A 12,209-nucleotide genomic window follows, 5' to 3' on the forward strand; every position below is an offset into this window, starting at 1 on the left:
TTGTGTAGTATAGTCCTTTGAACAATATTAATTCTCCCAATCCATAAGCATGAAGTGTCTTGCCATTTGTTTGTATCCTCTTCAATTTCTTTCATCAGTGTTTTGTAGTTTTTGTTCACCTCCTTGGTTAAATTTATTCCTAGGTATTTTTTTTTTGTAGCTATTGTAAATGGGATTACTTTTTTAATTTCTTTTTTAGCTAGTTTATTATTAGTGCATAAAAATGTTGTTGATTTTTCTACATTGGTTTTGTGCCCTGCAACTTTACTGAATTTTTTTACCAGTTCTAACAGGTTTTTTGGTGGAGTCTTTAGGTTTTTCTACATATAAGATCATGTTGTCTGCAAACAGAGACAATTTGACTTTGTCATTTCCAATGTGGATACACTTTATTTCTTTCTCTTGCCTAATAGCTCTGGCTAGGACTTCCAGTACTGTGTTGAGTAAGAGTAGTGAAAGTGGGCATCCTTGTCTTGTTCCAGTTCTTAGAAGAAAACTTTTAGCTTTTCCCGATTCTATACAATGTTGGCTGTGGGTTTGTCATATATGATTTTTATTGTGTTAAGGTATGTTTTTTTCTATACCTAATTCATTGAAAATTTTTATCATGAAGGGATGTTGAATGTTATCAAATGCTTTTTCTGCATGTATTGAGATGATGATATGGTTTTTATCCTTCATTCTGTTGAGGTGACATATCAAATGTGTTGATTTGTGTATGTCGAACCATCCTTCCATCCCTGGAATAATTCCCACTTGATCATGGTGTATTATCTTTTTGATGTGCTGTTGGAGTGGGTTTGCAAGTATTTTGTTGAAGATTTTTGCATCTATGTTCATCAGGTATTTTGGCCTGTAGTTTTCTTCTCTTGTTGTGTCCTTACCTGGTTTTAGTATCAGAGTAATGCTGGCCTCATAGAATGAGTTAGGATGAATTCCTTTCTCTTCAATTTTTTGGAATAGTTTGAGAAGAATTGGTGTTATTTCCTCTTTAAAAGTTTGGTCCAGTTCTTCTTTAAAAGTTTAGTAAAAGTTGGCCGGGCGCGGTGGCTCACGCCTGTAATCCTAGCACTCTGGGAGGCCGAGGCGGGCGGATTGTTTGAGCTCAGGAGTTTGAGACCAGCCTGAACAAGAGCGAGACCCTGTCTCTACTAAAAATAGAAAGAATTTATATGGACAGCTAAAATATATATATAGAAAAAATTAGCCAGGCGTGGTGGTGCATGCCTGTAGTCCCAGCTACTTGGGAGGCTGAGGCAGGAGGATTGCTTGAGTCCAGGAGTTTGAGGTTGCTGTGAGCTAGGCTGACGCCACAGCACTCACTCTAGCCCAGGCAACAGACTGAGACTCTGTCTCAAAAAAAAAAAAAAAAAAAGTTTAGTAAAAGTTGGTCCTGGGCATTTCTTTTCTTGGGAGAAGTTTTATTACTGATCCAATCTTATTCATTATTGGTCTGTTCAGGCTATTTCTACCTGGTTCAATCTTGGTAGGTTGTATGTGTCCAAAAATTTATCCATTTTCTCTAGTTTTTCCAATTTGTTGGCCTATTGTTGTCTGTAAGCATCTCTAATGAACCTTTGTATTTCTGTGTATTTCAAATGTAATATTTCCTTCTTTGTTTCTAATTTTACTTATTTGTATCTTTTCTCTTTTCTTCTTAGTTAATCTAACTAATGGTTTGTTGATTTTATCTTTGCACAAAACCAACTTTTCCTTTGTTGATCTTTTTTTTTTTTTTTTGAAACAGAGTCTCAGTCTGTTGCCCAGGCTAGAGTGCTGTGGCATCAGCCTAGCTCACAGCAACCTCAAACTCCTGGGCTCAAGCAATCCTCCTTCCTCAGCCTCCTGAGTAGCTGGGACTACAGGCATGCACCACCATGCCTGGCTAATTTTTTCTATATATATTTTTAGTTGTCCATATAATTTCTTTCTATTTTTAGTAGAGATGGTGTCTTGCTCTTGCTCAGGCTGGTGTTGATCTTTTTTATTTTTGCAGTCTCTGTTTCATTTAGTTCTACTCTGATCTTTATTATTTCTTTCCTTCTACTAATTTTGGGTTTTGTTTGTTCTTGTTATGCTAGTTCCTTAAGGGTACATCATTAGGTTGTTTATTTGAAATCTTTTTACTTTTTTGATGTAGGCCTTTATTGCTGTAAAATTCCCTCTTAGCCCTGCTTTTGCTGTATTCCATAGGTTTTGGCATGTTTTGTTTCCATTTTCATTTGTTTCAAGAATTTATGTCCTTCTTAATTTCTTCATAGACGTCATGATCATTTGAGAGCATATTGTCTTATTTCTATGTATTATACAGTTTCCAAAGTTATTAACCTCTACTCCATTGTGGATTTTTATTCTATTGTGGTATGAAAGGATACTTGATATGACTTCAAGTTTTTAAAATTTGTTGACATTTGTTTTGTAGCCTAACATATGGTCTATCATGAATAATAGTCCATGTACTGATGAGAAGAATATGCATTCTGTAGCTGTTGGATGAAATGTTCCATTTGGTCTATCTTGCAGTTTAAGTCTGATGTTTCTTTGTTGATTTTCTGTCTAGATGATCTGTCCAATGCTGAAAGTGTGGAGTTGAAGTCCCCAGTTATTGTATTGGGGTCTATCTCTCTCTTTAGTTCTAATAATATTTGTTTTATATGTCTGGGTGCCCCAGCGTTGTATGTATATATATTTATAATTGTTATATACTTTTGCTGAATTGATCCCATTATGATTATATAGTGACCTAGTTTTTCTCTTTATGTTTTTTGTCTCAAAGTCTACTTTGTCTGATATAAGTGTAGTTATTTACTCCTACATGCTTTTGGTTTCTGTTTGTGTGGAATATCTTCTCCAGCCTTTCACTTTCAGTCTATGTGTGTTTTTATATAGTGAAGTGAGTTTATTAGAGGCATCATATATTTGGGTCTTGTTTTTTTAACCATTCAGCCAGTCTATATTTTTTAGTTGGGAAATTTAAACTATTTATATTCAACTTTGTTATTGATGGGTGAGGACTTATTCCTGTCATTTTGTTAATTGTTTTCTCATTGATTTGTATTTCCATCATTCTTTTCTTTCTCTCTTATTATTTATCTTGCAATTTGGTGGTTTTCTGTGTGACAACCATTGATTCCTTTCTCTTTCTCATTTAGGTAGCTGCTCCACCAGTGAGTTTTATACTTTCATGTGTTTTCATCATAGCAGATACTGTCCTTTTGCTTCCATATAGAATTCCCTTAAGCATTTCTTGTAGGATTGGTCTAGTGGTGATGGATTTCCTTAGTTTTTGTGAGTCTGGGAAAGACTTTATTTCTCCTTCGTCTTTGAAGGATAGCTTTGCTGGATATAGTATTCTTGTCTCACATTTTTTTCTTTTAGCACTTTGACTATATCATCCCATTCTCTCCTTGCCTGTAAGGTTTCCGATGATAAATCTGTTGGTCTGATGGGAATTACCTTATATGTGACTTCATGCTTTTCTCTTGCTGCTTTTAGGATTCTCTCTGTCTTTGACTTTTGGCAATTTGACTATAATTTGCCTCAAGGTGGACAATTTTGGGTTAAACCTATTCAGGGATTTTGAGCTTTCTGTATCTTGATGTATATGTCTCTCCCAAGGCATGAGAAATTTTCAGCTATTATTTCATTAAATAAGTTTTCTATACTTTTTCTCATTTTTCCTCCTGGAAGTCCCAAAATGCAAATTTTTGTTTGTTTAATGGTGTCCCATACATCATATAGGCTTTCTTCATTCATTTTTATTTTATTTTGTTTCTTGTCTGACAGGGTTATTTCAGAAGATCTGCCTTCAAGTTTAAAATAATTGCATCCACTTGATCTAGTCTATTGTTGAAGCTCTTGATTATATTTTTTATTTCATTCATTGAATTCTTCAGTTCCAAGATTTCTGTTTAGCTTTTTTATGATATCTATTTCTTTGTTGAATTTCTCATTCAGATCATGAATTGTTTTCCTGATTTCTTTGAATTGTCTACCTTGCTGTCTTGTATCTCACTGAATTTCCTTAAGATCATATTTTGAATTGCTTTCTAGACAATTGATAGATTTCCTTTTGTTGTAGTTGGTGGTGGTGGTGGTGGTGGTTTTCTTGTGGTTTTTTTTTTTTTTTTTTTGAGGCAGAGTCCCGCTCTGTCACCCTGGCTAGAGTGCCATGGCATCAGCCTAGCTCACAGCAACCCCAAACTCCTGGGCTCAAGCAATCCTTCTGCCTCAGCCTCCCAAGTAGCTGGGACTACAGGCATGTGCCACCATGCCTGGCTAATTTTTTCTATATATTTTTAGTTGTCCAGCTAATTTCTTTCTATTTTTTAGTAGAGACGGGGTCTCGCTCTTGCTCAGGCTGGTCTCGAACTCCTGAGCTCAAAAGATCTGCCCACCTCGGCCTCCCAGAGTGCTAGGATTACAGGCATGAGCCACCATGCCCAGCCTCTTTTTTTGTTGTTTTTATTTGTTTGTTTTTGAGACAGAGTCTTGCCCTGTTGCCCAGGCTAGAGTGCAGTGGCATCATCATACCTCACTGCAACCTCAAATTCCTGGGTTCAAGCAATCCTCCTGTCTCAGCCTCTTGAACAGCTGAGACTACCGGCACACACCACCTCACCTGGCTAATTTTTCTATTTTTTGCAAAGTCTTGCTATGTTGCCCAGGCTGGTCTTGAACTCCTGGCCTCAAGCAATCCTCCTGCCTTGGCCTCTCAAAGTGCTAGAATTATAGGCATGAGCCACCACACCCAGCCAGATTTCCTTTTTGTTGGGACATATTACTGGAAAATTATTGTGTTCCTTTGGGGGTGTCATGTTTTCTTGCTTTTTCATGTTTCTTGTGTCCTTGTGTTGATATCTGTGCAACTGGTGTAATAGTCACTTCATCCAATTTTATGGACCAGCTTTTATAGGGAAAGCCTTTTTCCTGTAGATCTATCTACAGCATCAGCTGAGTAGTGCTTTGGCTTTGGTTCTGGATGGGCACAGTAATGTGGTCTCTGTATCATTTCTTTGGCTGTAATCAATGTCAGCAGTGCTTGCAGGTTCCTCAGTGGCCCAGGCTGTGGTTGTTTGTGGAGGCTGTGGCATAGCTTTGCTGGGAACAGGAGGCTAAGCAGGCCAATCTTGGCTCCCTGGGAGGCTGGCACAGGCATGCCATTGCCTCACCACTAGAGGGGGTGTGTTTGCTGGCAGTGGCAGCAGCAGTCCCCAGGAAGATTGTTCCTCAGGTCCCTGGGTGGTGCTCACAGGCAGGTACCTGTTCCTTGGTCCCCAGGGCCGGAGGTACTTTGGCAGTGGCTCTACTCCCAAAATGGCACTGTGGCACTGTGCTGCAGCAGCTTGGGCTCCAGGGCTTGGGGGAATCCAGCATGAATTCTCTCTCTGGAATGGTGCAGCTTCGTGGACTCCAGGCAGCTTCCTGTACTAGGCTCAGGACCTGTGAGTGCTGAAGGGCTGTCCTGCAGCTAGGATTGCAGGTGTCTGTGGCGGGAATGTGGACGGCTGGAGATCTCCCACCTGCTTTTCCCCACAATGGGGAGTTCCTTTTGGCTCCAAGCCAATCCTAGCCAGCTGCTTTACTTCCCCCTCTATGCCTGGGAGGGTCTTTATCATTTTCTTGCCGAATTCCAGTGTTCTCCATCAGACTCTATATTTGACATATGATTATCTATTTGTTGTTTTGGTCCTTTCTCTGCAGAGGAAGCAAGTGCTATGTGTCTCTAGTCAACCATCTTGATACTTTTTCAAATGAAAGTATCTTAAGTGATAACCCACAAACCTCTACCTTCCAGTCAGCAGCAATGTTATCTCACATTCCCCTCTGGTAACAGCCTCAGTTCTCAGCAGGGAGAAAGAACTTTCCCGGATGATTTTGTGAAGTATGATTTTTTGCCAAAATGCTCTGTTTTCCCCCTGCCTGTGCATGCACACTTCTTTTCCTTCGTATCACAGAAGCTTCTAGACTAACTACTCTGTCTTTACTAAAGTACCTAATTCCCAGTTTGCAGAGAATTTTTAAAATGTATTTTTTAGTTGTCATGCCTATAGGTTAATCTGATACTATAGCTTCTTTAGATTTTTAAAATGTAAGAACTCCCTTCTACTCATTATCCTAACCTCACTACCCATCAGAATAACACAAACAGTTGGAAATAGTTAAGAAATATGTAGACAGAAAAAGAAGAAAAGAGAAGTAAAATAGACAATTTTCATGTCAGAAAATTGAGTGCAAGTCTTTGTTCTACCATGTCTTACAAGAAGGGAAAGGAATGTAGTTGGGAGAGAGAGAGACAGACAGAAGCTATCCACCAACAGAGGGAGACAAGAAGGAAGGATGCAATTCAATACAATATTTGTCTATTTTTAAATTTAATTTCATAAAATATTGAGTAGGTACAAAAGTATATTTTAAACTATGTGCAAGCTATTTAGAATTATGACCCGAAGAACTCTCATTTACCCACCACCAAGTTTATTTTAAAAAAAAAAAACAGTATAATTGTGCTAGAAGGCCCTATTGTGTAGATCTCCCATTGCATCCTCTTAGAGGTAACCCCCATCCTGCATCCACAGCTAACACGTTCCAGACTCCACTAACCAAGACAAATGTTGCAAGCGGGGAGCAGGTTGGGGAGAAGCAATACCTGTCACTGGGGAATGGACGCTGGGCAAGATGTGGTTCCGTTCTCACCCACAGTCTGGCAGGGAAAGAGAAATGACTATAACTAGCTGTGGCACAAGGCAGGAGGTCAGAAATACCATGATAAGAAAACTGAACCCCAGGGAAACTCAGAAAAAAACAGACATTATTCCAACCGCAGTGAGCAGAGGAAACTTCATGGACAAGGTGGCCTATTTGCCCTTGGAGGGTAAAGGATTTCTAAAATGGGAAGGAAACAGCAAATGTAGAGTAGAAAAGCAGCAGGGAAGGGAAGGATGTCTGCATGACTGCTCCATCGGGGATGACTAAGTACGGGAAGGGAAAGATTTGAACTTAAGGGTAGGGTGAAAGTACAAATTTGGGAGGGAATCCTCTGGAAAAGGAAAATTCTTCCAGAAACTAAAACTAGTGGCTGTAAGCTTGGGCAATATTCTTTTCTGCACGCAGAAGCCTGGAAGACTGCCACCTGAGTCCCTTCTCTCCTCCTTTCCCTGCCCGCCTCTCTCCCACCCCTGCAACATAACGTTTAGCAGCACCGCCAGCCTCCCCTATAGCCTGTCCTCCAGCCGTCCCTCTCTCTGCCACTCCAGTGCCAGTGTCCCCCCACTCCTGGCATGCTGCCATGCTTTCCCCTTGACAACCTGGACCTGGATTCTTTGAATAGAGGTCAAGGTCCCGGCTGCTCAGCAGGACACAGAGGTCAAGGAGGTGAGTATGGGTCACAGCTGGGGAGAAAGCCGGCAGTGAGAGCCACGGACACAGCACTAAGCTATAAGTGACAGGGAGTGGGGGCAGGGTGGGTCAAGGGCAGATTTGGGACCAGTTGAAAAGCAGAGTGCACTAAAAGCCAGGTTCAGCGGTGTTGATTGGAAGCCATGCGTCATGCCAGACACCAAGGCCCATGGTTGGTTTTTATTGGGGTCAGTTGGGAGGGGAGGGGGCAGAATGCCAGGCTAAGCAAGACATGCAGGGCCAGAGACTATGTAGCAATTCCAGCCGGTCATCTTCTTCTAGGCCGCAGGTGACCCAGCTTCCTTGCACTCCCAGAAGAGAGTGCTGATGGTGGTCTAGGCCGCAGCCCCTTCTCTCAGCAGCCCCCGTCCATTCTGCTCCCTTTGCAGGTAGTAGGAGCCGGACGGGCTCTGCAGCCCGACCAACCCAGGGTTGGATGCCAGCACTCAGCAGGATTTGCAAGCTGCCCTTGGCCTCAGCTTCCTCAAGGGGAATGACACCTGTCTTGAGGCGTCATCGTGAGGAAGAAATGAGAATTCACACGGCCCGTGCCGGATGTATAATGGGGGCTCAATAAATAGTTCTCCACCCAACAAGCATTTACGAAGAAGCCACTGTGAGCCAAACACCTACTAGCCGCCAGGGACACTGGGGTGAGCAGAACCAGACATGTTCCCTGCCCTCGTGCAGCTTCCAGCCTAGAGACGGAGACAGAGATTAATTAACAACCAGCAACAGAACTGTAAAGGGCAGATACAAAAGGGCTGTGGGAGCTGAGAACACGCACACGCGGGAGGTTTGACCACTGAGAGATCAGGAGAAGCCGTCTGGAAGACCCTGCTCAAAGCCACCTTCTCAAAGAGCCTGCCAGGTTCCCCGCGACTGGCAGCGACCCTGCGAGCCCGCAACCGTGTACAGGAGGCACACTTCCTGCAAACGACACTTCCCTCCCCCGGGGTGTGCCTACGCCGTCCCCTCCACCAGACCGAACGTCCTTCGCGGGCAGGGAGTGGGCTACCCACATCTTTGTGTGCTTCCCACTATCTGTTGAAGTCTATTATTTTAATAAATAAGTGAAATTACCTTCCTGAAAGCTGCTGCAATTTTACAGAATCTGAAGCTTAATTTATGCCTTTTGTAAGCCAAGTTCTCACTGATTTCCAAGTCACTTGTCAGAACACAATGGGTGATGTGCAGGGAAACAATAATTGGGCTTTGCAGAAATTGCATAATATTCATACCGCATAGACTGCACTCCTGTTGAAAAACCCCAGACCTGAGCTTGACTCACCTATTAATTAGGGATACACAGACAAGAAAAGGTGAGACTGGTAGAATTCCACTTGCCAAATCGTTAGTCCCTAAATTTTACAATTAGAATCTCAGTTTGTGATCTAGAAGGAAAAAGAAAAAAAAAAAAAAAAAAAAAACAGAGTACCAGAAAAACCTCTGTGTACTGGCACATTCATTCCTGTTAGGTTACTTATGTAGAAGGGAAGAATATCTTCTCCTTCTACCCCTCTAAGTTCATAGCTGAGGCCTCTACAATAACAGATTAACAAGCCAAGGACACACTAATTCAGTTAAATAAGTTCTATGTGGCACAAGAGTCTTCGTAAGGAAACAAAGAGCCGAAGAGACAGTTAGACCTGAGTGTTCTTACTGCGGGTTTGATGAAGAATGAAGAGTTGTGGAGATCTCTGATTGTGCAAAAAGAGTTTGCCCTGACAGCAATAAACTGGGGGAAACTTAGCAAGGCCTGTTTGTTCAGACTCCTCTGCGTCCCGTCTTCAGAGGCGAGGAAGCGATTCTCTGAGCACAGGGAGGTCGCCTCTCACGTGATCCGTGTGACAGGAAGGTCAGAAAAGGTTTCATTACCTTCCTCAGAGAAGGGTGGCAGGTGAAGGTCAGAGTGACCTTGCTGCTTCTGCCATTCTCTCAAATCCCTTCAATATGCCAGGGTGCCATATTATGGGGTAGCATGTCCTGAATCCCATTATTAAATCTGACCCTGCAGCTAAACTCTGTAAATCAACTCAGATAAGCAATTCTAACATATAATGATGCCAGGAGATTAAGTTCCACCTTAACTCTAGGAAAGTACTTTCATATTTTTCAATGTTAAGAGCTGCCCTCTTGTCTATATGTGCTTTGTATTAGAGTTAATGACTATAATTATCCTTGACATCAATGATGGCTGTAACAATAGGAAAGCCAAAGGAATCAGAGGAGACCTTTTACTATTAGGTTTAAATACCCAAGTATTTCATTTAAATTCATTGCATTTTGGTATCTTTGAATTTTTTTAAACCACCCTGGTGCCAAAAGGAGGCAAGATTTATAAATGCAAATGAATGCATAAACAAACAACCCAGGCCCTTCTAAGTCATTTGATAAATACTAACAGAAACAATCCATCTGTATAGCAAAAACCATCAAATCAGCATCTGCAATGTGGCCCGATGAGAGAAAGGATTTTTTCATCCTTGATCCTGTTTTTGGTTCCTCAAAACTAAAATCTTAGGTCCATTTTAAGCTGTAAAATGGTAGATGAAAAAAAGAGAGTGTGCGTTGTCTTGCTGCTTCCATGAATTTCATCCGCTTGTTTTCCATGACTCATAAGGGCTTCTTGAAAAAACTCATATTCCCTTGATCTCATGGGTCAAATGAACACTCTTGCGCCAGTTTGCATTAACCAGTCAGCATTTCTACTGCTTTCTTACGGTGCATCCAAACATTTACCAGTCTGCTCATTCCCAAAATAAATTATGAGTATTCTTCTGTTCTTCTAAATGATTCAGTCCAAATTGCCCAGGGATAGTCTGAAGATGAAAAAAAAAAAAAAAAAAAAACCAAGCAAATATTATGCACACAAAAGTTTTGTTAAGTGTTACCTGAATTAGAATTTGTAGAGAACAATTTCAAAACCATTTATTAAAACTGTCTATCTAAGAACACCAAAAACTTCAAGTCACTGATGCGGGCACTTTCTGATCCTATGCCATGTGGTGGAGAAACTCCCTAAGAAGACAGTAGGACAGTATGCTCCGTAACCTCTCAGCCTCGCACCTGGGAAGCCTAGGTTTCCTCCAGCCTCCACTGCTACAGTGTGTTCGGCTTATTTTCTACATCTAGTAAATGAAAGCGCAAGTTTCTTTCTGATACAACATTTCATGACTCTAGTAAGAGAGACACAGAAGTTGGGATGTGTTCATGCATTCAACAAAGACTTACTGAACACCTGTTAGACGCGAGGCATCATTTCTGGTGAGTGAGGGTCTCTGACACATCCTCTGTGAACCCCCTGCCATGTCACTTGACACTTGCTGTTGCAATTAGGTGTTCCCTCACCTGATCCCTCCACTGACTGTGCTGTTCTTTCTGCCAATGAGCAGGTACTCAAAAATCATTTGGTGAATGAACAAAGGGGAGCTCTTCAAATACGAAGTTGAGCAACCCCAGATGATGGCCAGAATGAGAGCCATCGAGCATGAGATCCAGCGACATTTCACTGACACAACCGCATGACTACATTACAGTCTACCAAGGAACCTCTGAGCCAACAGTAGAGCCTGGTTGCACTAAGACCCACACACTGAGACCTACCTCTCTTTAGTCCTGAGCACAAATGTACCCTTGGCCTGTTGACCTATGTGGGGTCCCTCGGTTACCTCTTCAGATAGGCTCTCCACAGACCTCACCTGCCTGGTGCCTGGGAGGCCAACTGCATGAACGGCCTCCGCTAGGCTCCGTGCCCTCTGGACAGTCGGCCAGCGGGAGTAGCAGCACATGGACGAGTGCCAGCGAGGGAGGACAGAGAAGTGGGGATGCTCATCCTCTCTCTTCAGGGCAAACACAGGCTGGAGTGCCCCTTGGCCGAAGACCTCAGCTCCTGTCAGACAGCCCTCCCTACATAGTCATTCTGTGTGTCTGCATGGCCCTGTCTCTGGCCCCTGGGTTCCTTGCCCCTCTAGTCTTAAGGACAGTAGCAGAGCCCCACTATGGCTAGTCCTAGAGTGCTACACTCTCCCTTTCAGTTTTCCCACATCCTGGCTTAATACACCCTTCATTAAACTATCCTCAAATTATTCAATTTGAGTATAACATCAGTTTCCTGATAGGACTTTGACTGATAACCACCCGACTATTTTTTTTTTTTTTTTTTGAGACAGAGTCTCGCTCTGTTGCCCAGGCTAGAGTGAGTGCCGTGGCGTCAGCCTAGCTCACAGCAACCTCAAACTCCTGGGCTCAAGCGATCCTCCTGCCTCAGCCTCCCGAGTAGCTGGGACTACAGGCATGCACCACCGTGCCCGGCTAATTTTTTCTCTATATATTTTTGGTTGTCCAGCTAATTTCTTTCTTATTTTTTTTTAGTAGAGATGGGGTCTCACTCTTGCTCAGGCCGGTCTCGAACTCCTGAGCTCAAACGATCCACCCACCTCGGCATCCCAGAGTGCTAGGATTACAGGCGTGAGCCACTGCGCCCGGCCTCCACCCGAGTATTATGAAGAGTAAATGATATAGCCAGTCATCATCGCCAAGCACGAGGAGAGGGTACTAATAAATGCTAGTTTCCCTTCTTTTCCCTGTTACAATTTTTATACTCCCTACAGTGGCTACTCATAGTACCTTTAACATAATATCTACTTAATAAATATTTGTTGAATGAATGAAAAACTGTCCAAGACCACAGTTTTAGACTCAAATATATTGAAATCAATGTTAGATTTAGAGGTTTTTATTTCAATAATGAAGGGGAAGGTGTTTCTGCTTCATACACCTCATTCTCTCTTTTCTCATGCTCTGACTAA

The 12,209-nt window shown here is 42.3% G+C and overlaps 1 protein-coding gene across 2 annotated transcripts in view; it reads right to left on the bottom strand.

Moving 5' to 3' along the window:
• Positions 1 to 6,357: 6,357 nt before the first annotated feature.
• TMEM156 (transmembrane protein 156) overlaps positions 6,358 to 12,209 on the bottom strand; it is a 47,099-nt gene continuing 41,247 nt past the window's right edge. For both annotated transcript variants that reach the window (XM_045550530.1, XM_045550529.1), the window contains one exon: positions 6,358 to 10,220. The gene's annotated coding sequence lies outside the window, so the exon portion shown is untranslated. The remainder of the gene's footprint in view (positions 10,221 to 12,209) is intronic.

The sequence above is a fragment of the Lemur catta genome, chromosome 4 (genome assembly GCF_020740605.2).
Source record: "Lemur catta isolate mLemCat1 chromosome 4, mLemCat1.pri, whole genome shotgun sequence".
NCBI lineage: Eukaryota > Metazoa > Chordata > Mammalia > Primates > Lemuridae > Lemur > Lemur catta.